Source organism: Lacerta agilis, chromosome 10 (genome assembly GCF_009819535.1).
Source record: "Lacerta agilis isolate rLacAgi1 chromosome 10, rLacAgi1.pri, whole genome shotgun sequence".
Lineage (NCBI taxonomy): Eukaryota > Metazoa > Chordata > Lepidosauria > Squamata > Lacertidae > Lacerta > Lacerta agilis.
In genome coordinates this window covers 42,705,131-42,712,537 of record NC_046321.1, presented here as the reverse complement: position 1 = coordinate 42,712,537, position 7,407 = coordinate 42,705,131, and the positions used below count along the sequence as shown (strand labels likewise).

General features: G+C 41.5%; 1 long non-coding RNA gene across 1 annotated transcript; it reads right to left on the bottom strand.

The window, feature by feature from the left end:
- Window positions 1-230: 230 nt before the first annotated feature.
- Window positions 231-2,885, bottom strand: LOC117054515. Its single transcript, XR_004427507.1, has 3 exons — window positions 2,775-2,885; window positions 1,744-1,896; window positions 231-318 (listed from the first exon to the last, which is right to left on the bottom strand). It is a non-coding gene; the product is annotated as an uncharacterized LOC117054515 (long non-coding RNA).
- Window positions 2,886-7,407: the final 4,522 nt, after the last annotated feature.

Below are 7,407 nucleotides of genomic sequence, written 5' to 3'. Positions count from 1 at the left end.
AAATCAAAGACACACACAAAAAAAGTGTCATGATGACCCAATTGTCCTCAACTGTGCCATTTTGGAATTAGAATTTTAAACACAAGTATGTGCCAAAATTATCTACCGACAACAGAATTTCAGGGGTAATACTCACCCTTCTCATATGCTGCTCTGTGCATTGGAGACTCTGCTTATTGCTGACTCCTCTATGGGCAGCTTCCCTCTCCCAAGGAGCAGGGACACTGGATTGAGTTCATAGCATTAGCTGTCTTGTAGATAAAAACCTATCAACCCAGTGGCATTCCCTTTTTTTGTTGCAACAGGAATAGCAGTTTTCTGTTGACCAAAGTCAAATACAATGAATTCATTTTGAGCACACTTTGCTGAAACTAATTTAATCCCTGTCTGATAATTGTGGCATTTTTAAGCTCTAGAAACAATAAATCCAGGAGGTGTTCTCCAAGTCCAGATCCCATTGAGATCAGTGGATGCTAAGAATATTATTAAGCACTTAAATCTTATTGCTCAATCAATTGCTTACCCGCCCTACTCCCATATTCAAGTTGGCACCCTTGCATACATTTAAAGTTCGGAGCTCTTGAAAGGTCGAATAGGGCTTATATAAGGGGTGGACAAATTTCAGTCTTGCGGAATCTACATTGTTTTTCCACTAGAACCTTGAGATTCACCAAACGGGAGCTAGGTATAAAAATCATGCCCTTAGATTGAAAGACTTCTGAACCCAGCCATTTGTTTTCAGTTTCAGAGCTGAACAAATATCATTCTGCCCTCCACCCCCAAAGAAGATTTGTTTTTTTCCCCATTTCAGTAGTATGATTTATTTTCTTTATTTTTTAAAAATATATTTATTGGTTTTTATAAAGCAAAAACAACTACAACACAATCAAACATAAACACAACAATACAAACAAACCTACAATAAAAACACACCTAAAACAACAACCACAATACAAAACAAAAAAATCTCATTAATTTTAACTAATAACTGTCCTTAACATTGTATATTGACTTCCTCCTATCTCCTATTCCTGCGTTCTTTGTCTATCATCTTTAGTAACTTCTAAACATCTTACATAACCTTATTTACTATAAAACTTACCTAATTAATTAATCTTAACTATTATCTTAACTCATATTTCATCTGTCTTAAACACTTAACCTAACTCTATGTCAGTAGTATCATTTATTTTCTTTAATTTATAGTTTCTATATATTGGTTTTCAGGCAAGCCTCATAAAGCACTTTGCATAAGATTACTGCAACAATAGGCATTGTGGGGTAGGGTGGAGGAGAGAGTTATAACAGCATAGAAAATACAATTGTAGTTGTGTACATAATCCCATTTACTCTGCGTCCAGTATGCTCCCTGTATACACACAATGTTAGCCACAATCCATGTTGTTCCTTAGGAAATACTTTGATCTGTGAAAAAGAAAGACCTCGCTGCATTTCAAGGAATAATGTGCACACAGCTTGCTTTTCTTTCTTGGCAAGATGATTCTGCAGAAGCCCCCGTGGTGACAACTGGAGGGCAGAAGGACCACCGCTGGCAGCTGGAGTGAAAAGCCAGAACTGGGACTCAAAATCCTCACCAATGTATTCTTGAGTTGCCTAGAGATCAATCAGTAGATCCCAAGCTACCTTCTTCCCAATTTGTGGTAACACCAAACATTGGAACAGGAAGGTGTGTGTCAATTGACAACATCCTGCACAATGTTATGACTCAAGCTGTGAACTTACCTGTTTTCATCCTCTCAACTGTGACGGCTAGACACTTGCCATTTCACATTGGTTCTGTTAATTTCCAGCTCTAAGGCCTGATGAGGAGTCTTGTGCTTGCACATAGCTGTGTAATGGGCTGAAATGGAGACCCGATACTGGAGGTTGAGAAATCTGTGAAATTAAGCGAAACCCTCCATATTATTCTTGGAGTGGGTAGTATATTTATTTCATAAAATCTATGCGCTACTTGATGGTAAAACAAAAAACGAAAACGCCTCAAATTGGTTTACAAAGAGAATAAAACAATAAAATTATCAGTAAAAACAGCTATTTAAAACATTTCAAACCCTCAATAAGATCAGCAGCAAACTACAAGCAGATTGAAACATACATCAACATTATACATGTTTGGGTGTTGTTGTTCAGTCGTTCAGTTGTGTCCGACTCTTCGTGACCCCATGGACCAGAGCACGCCAGGCACGCCTATCCTTCACTGCCTCTTGCAGTTTGGCCAAACTCATGTTAGTAGCTTCGAGAACACTGTCCAACCATCTCATCCTCTGTCGTCCCCTTCTCCTTGTGCCCTCCATCTTTCCCAACATCAGGGTCTTTTCCAGGGAGTCTTCTCTTCTCATGAGGTGGCCAAAGTACTGGAGCCTCAACTTCAGGATCTGTCCTTCTAGTGAGCACTCAGGGCTGATTTCTTTGAGAATGGATAGGTTTGATCTTCTTGCAGTCCATGGGACTCTCAAGAGTCTCCTCCAGCACCATAATTCAAAAGCATCAATTCTTCGGCGATCAGCTACATGTTTGGGTAGGATTGTCTAAATGCTTTTAACCAAAGGAGTACAGTGAAGGCGTCTGCCTGATCTCAGGAGGGAGGGTGCATATGTGTCTGCATGTCTCAGTGCAGTATGCAATTAAAACAAATCACTCCTTTCTCCCACCTGGAACCAAGAAAATATACTCCACACAGGGAGTGTCTTTCACTGGAGTGTGTGGAAGTGCAACGTGTCATCGATAAAAGGTGTGATTTTTATTTAACATACCTAACCAAAACCAGCATCCCTTGGAAATCACTGTTTGAAGCTGTATTGATCAGCCAAGTACATCTTTTTTTAGCCTGCTACACTAAGTCGCTCTTGGGCCCTCTGTTCCATATGCTGCGGTTCTGTTACCTTGGTAACCAAGGAAAACATTCCAGGGCTTTGCATTGTTAGGTTTGGCAGAACGCAGAAAATTGCCACCTTCTGACCATTTTGCCATTTGACTGAAATTATGGCAAACCTCTTTGTTGCGTCCTTTGAGCGTAACTCAGTGCGGATGAACACTTTTGAATAAAAGCCCTTTCTTTTGTTCTCTTTTTCCATTTTTTTGTGGAATTCAGTTATAAATTCATTGAAAGTTTTCCTTCAGCAGTTTGATTTTCTTCAAAGGCTTATTGACCAAAATGCCCCCGTTAGGCCTGCTGTGACACGATCGCCCAGTTGACTCTCCGCAAAGGTAAGAGGCAAAGCAAGTTTGGACAGTTTTGTCCTATTTTATAGACCCTTTTGTCCTCAGAATCTGATAGGCCCATGCAGCTTGCATGAGCTCAGTGGAAGTAAATCAGTTCTAAGAAGGTAAATCACCTCCTTGCCTTTCAGCTTGGAGTGAATGATTGGCAGGAGGAAACGCTGGCAAACTAAGAGGCCTTGCTGAGCAGCAGCAAGCCATTAACATGCCAGACACCAGGAATTTATCTTTAGTGCAGATGCCACAAATCGTACCCCTTCTCTAGTGCCCAAGATGTTTTCACAAATTATAAATCTGGCACTGGGCTGACTGGGTTGTGCATTTCTCTGCATTTCTCTGCATCATCTTCCTTCTCCATATAGCTTTACAGGGCTTTTCCCAGCACATTCTGTGTAGATCCGAAGGTAAGACTCTAGAGGTTGTTGGGAGAAGTGTACATTATTGGTACTTCTCTGCAACTTACTTGTTTAGCGTAATGTTTGGGGTAAGCATGTGTTGCATCCTTTGGAATAAGGTTTCCTCTGCTTTGCCCCCTTATATAGCTGCACCCAGATCAGGAGAATGGGACAGTATGACAAGGAGAACATGCCTCCCCTTTTTGCTTTGTTTTTGGCTGAACTTTATGGAAACTTTGAAGTGAAAAAGCGTGAGATTTGCCACAGCATGTGAGAAATGTCAACGTCTCTTAAGTGCTACTAAGGGTTTGTTTGTTGCCCACTGAGTCAATTCTTTCAGCACAGCTATTTGATCCATTAAGCAAGGTGTGGATAACCTGCAGCCCTCCAGATGTTGTGGGACTCCCATCATCTCTGGCAATTGGTCATTCTGCCTGGTGCTGGTGGGAGTTGGAGTCCCATCACACCTGGAGGGTCACAACGTTAGCATTTTTGTTAAACCTGCATTTTTTATTCCTCAGTTCTGTGGAGGTCTCATTTGCGTGTTTAGACCTTTTACCTTTCCCCGAAATAAATTCACACAGGAGTCAGATATTTGGTTTGGTTTTTGGCAGAAATTTAGGCCACAACTTTATTGATTACAAGCAAGTGAGTGATTGCATAGGTTCTGGTTCAACTATCTCCCTGCACCCATTCAGGCAGCGCTGTCCCAGAGCCACGTTCGTAGGACAGCCATGGATGAACACCAGGGACAGCTGATGGAGGGAAACCAAACAGCCTCCCTGATGTCCCATGGACTTGGGCGTGGGCCAAAACCCTTGTGGGGAACGCCAAACCAGTGAGTCCCTGGATTCCTTTGCCGGAATATCCTGTCATTGCATAGGTGTGGCCACAGTCATGTGCCACGCCTATCACCTGAACCAGAGCATATCCGCAACCTTACAAGTTGTGACGATTTGCTACGTGGTAGGCGAAACTCAAATGGCACCAGCCAATCAGTCAAGTGGGGAAAATTCCTACTGTGCCCCTGCCCCAAAAGTACACACGGCGGCATAGCAAGGTCAAGTGCAAGCCCTAAATATAGGGAGAGGTGGGCGGGTGTTGTGATGGAAAAGCCCCAAAGAGGAAGCTCAGTAGCCTCACATGGGCTTAAATAGGTCCCACGTTGCTGCTCCTTCTTGACACCCCATTGGTCAGATTGCACCCCAGCAACACGGGACTGACCTATCAGGGGTTGTGACTGATTCCAGAATACCCCCCACAACACCTGGTCAGGTGGCCAGGTCGCACCGCAACACATGCCCTCTTTAATGGAGGACCCGATTTATTTACATTTGGTTTCGTCTATCTTGAAGGGTCCTTTTGGTTGCACATTTTTCAAACATACCCTGCTGAGTGTATGTATCTTTTAAGACACAGCCAACTGTCCTGATTTTTCTGTTTTATTCAATATTTATATTGCCATTACTTTGAAGAATTCTGCTTCAGCAAACTCTCCGATGCTCAGCTTTATTAAAGGATGCTAATTCTCTTTCATGTGTTTCAGTTAGGTTTCTTTTTATTATGATATCTCAATCCGGTTAGCTTTTTATTGCTAAGATCTCTAAATTTGACATAGGAAATAATTTCAACATGACCATACACCTTTTCTGAAATTCACCTTTGTATGCGTTGCTCTTAGCTACAAGACAAGTGTGAGCCACTGGTTCAGACGGTAGTTTTACTATGTCTTAAAAAGGCAAATACACATTTCAGTGTGTATATTCAGTCTGAATATAATAAACATATCATGTTTGGTTGAGACACCGTTGTTTGAGGAGCTACAACTGTCTTTCCATAATTATTTCATCTTAAGAAAAGAGCCATACAGGAGAGACTCAATTCTCATGTATAAAGTAAAGCTGCATCCAGAATATGAGGTTGTAGTTCACTTATTCCAGAATAGTTCTGTTCAAGTAATATTAAAGTCAATGAGATCTGGGCATGACTTGCTTGACCATTTTGAGAGGAGCTGGGTCTGCAGAAAGCATATCCACACCCAGTTTAATGTCATTATATAGCTGAGTTAGTAAGTGGCCCGAGATTTAGGTGTACCTGGGTAGATTCAGAAGTTTCCTATTACTGTTCTTGTTTAAACGAGACAAGAAAGTTCTTGTCTAGCATCTGCCTGAACAGGTGAATATTTAAACTCTGAATGAGAGCATGGGCACAGACATAAGTCTTGCCTGGTGCACAGTGCCCTGACCTTCCTCGTGATGTGTGGAGAAGGTCTAAAGAGGGTGCTTACTCATGTTTGCTTGAATACAAGTAGAACCATCCACATAATAGGGGACCCTGATAAAGTATGGTCCTTGATCATGCAGAAGTTTCCATACATATTGAAGTAAACTCAAGGAAAAGCTCCCTTCATACCTTCCCATTCAACACAAGAAATGTGGGGACCTGTTGGGTAAGGCTATTGAATGTTGACGGCAGGACCTCTGTGAACAGCCCAATGCCTCCATCACTTGAGGAGGTTTTCTGTTAAGGCAGGCTTCCTCAAACTTGGCCCTCCAGATGTTTTTGGCCTACAACTCCCATGATCCCTAGCTAGCAGGACCAGTGGTCAGGGATAATGGGAAATGCAGTCTCAAAACATCTGGAGGGCCGAGTTTGAGGAAGCCTGTGTTAAGGTGTAATGCTGACCTCTTCTATGATACCTTGGTTATACCACTGCTTTGTTCCAGGTGCGATGCATGGGGAATAAGAGGTATCCTAACAACCACCAGAGTGAATAAAACAGAGAAACGAGAGGTTTACACAAGCACCACAGATGGATGCTAGATCTTTTCACAATTTGGTCAGTTGAACCAAGAAAGGTGGGTACGTGGGCAGAGTTAATAAAAATTCACCAGATCATGAGCCACATTTTCCAAGCTATCGTTTTATATTTAAGAGCAATGCTTCCCACAATATATGTTACATGAACAGATTTTTAAAAATGCAAATCGAAAGGAAATGGGTGTGATTAGCCACACTTCTGAAAGTAACCTGCAATTTACTGACCAGTTTGATTGGGGAAACAGATTCCGTGATCCACTCCTCCCTACTTGCATAACTGCCTCCCTGAACTCAACCTCATGGATCCAGTTACAGGTGGGTAGCCGTGTTGGTCTGCCATAGTCGAAACAAAATAGAAAATTCTTTCCAGTAGCACCTTAGAGACCAACTGAGTTTGTTCTTGGTATGAGCTTTCGTGTGCATGCACACTTCTTCAGATACACTTTTTCTGTTTCAGATACACTTTTTCTGTTTCAGATACACTTTTTCTGTTTCAGTGTATCTGAAGAAGTGTGCATGCACACAAAAGCTCATACCAAGAACAAACTCAGTTGGTCTCTAAGGTGCTACTGGAAAGAATTTTCTATTTTGTTTCAACCTCATGGAAACATTTTAATGGATTGTGAGCATCTTAATCCTGAAAAATGGGAGGGCAATTACTTTTCCAGTATAAGAACAAGCATTCATTTGTGTGCTTCTATTCTGAAAGAGTAGACTATTCATGTACATTTAGGCAACATCTGCTGGTTGGTATGAAGCAACTATTCAGCATTTGTTTGTATTGAGAATAATGGTGTTTTTTTCACTCTCCACTTCTTTTTATTCTGGTGTATATGCTTGTCTTAGTCCAATCATCTCCCAAGGAGTGCATATTTTAACCTAAAATGTTAAGAATATGAAAGATTTCTTTAACAGAACAAAAGAGCTGTTTGCTTACACCTTACAAATGAGA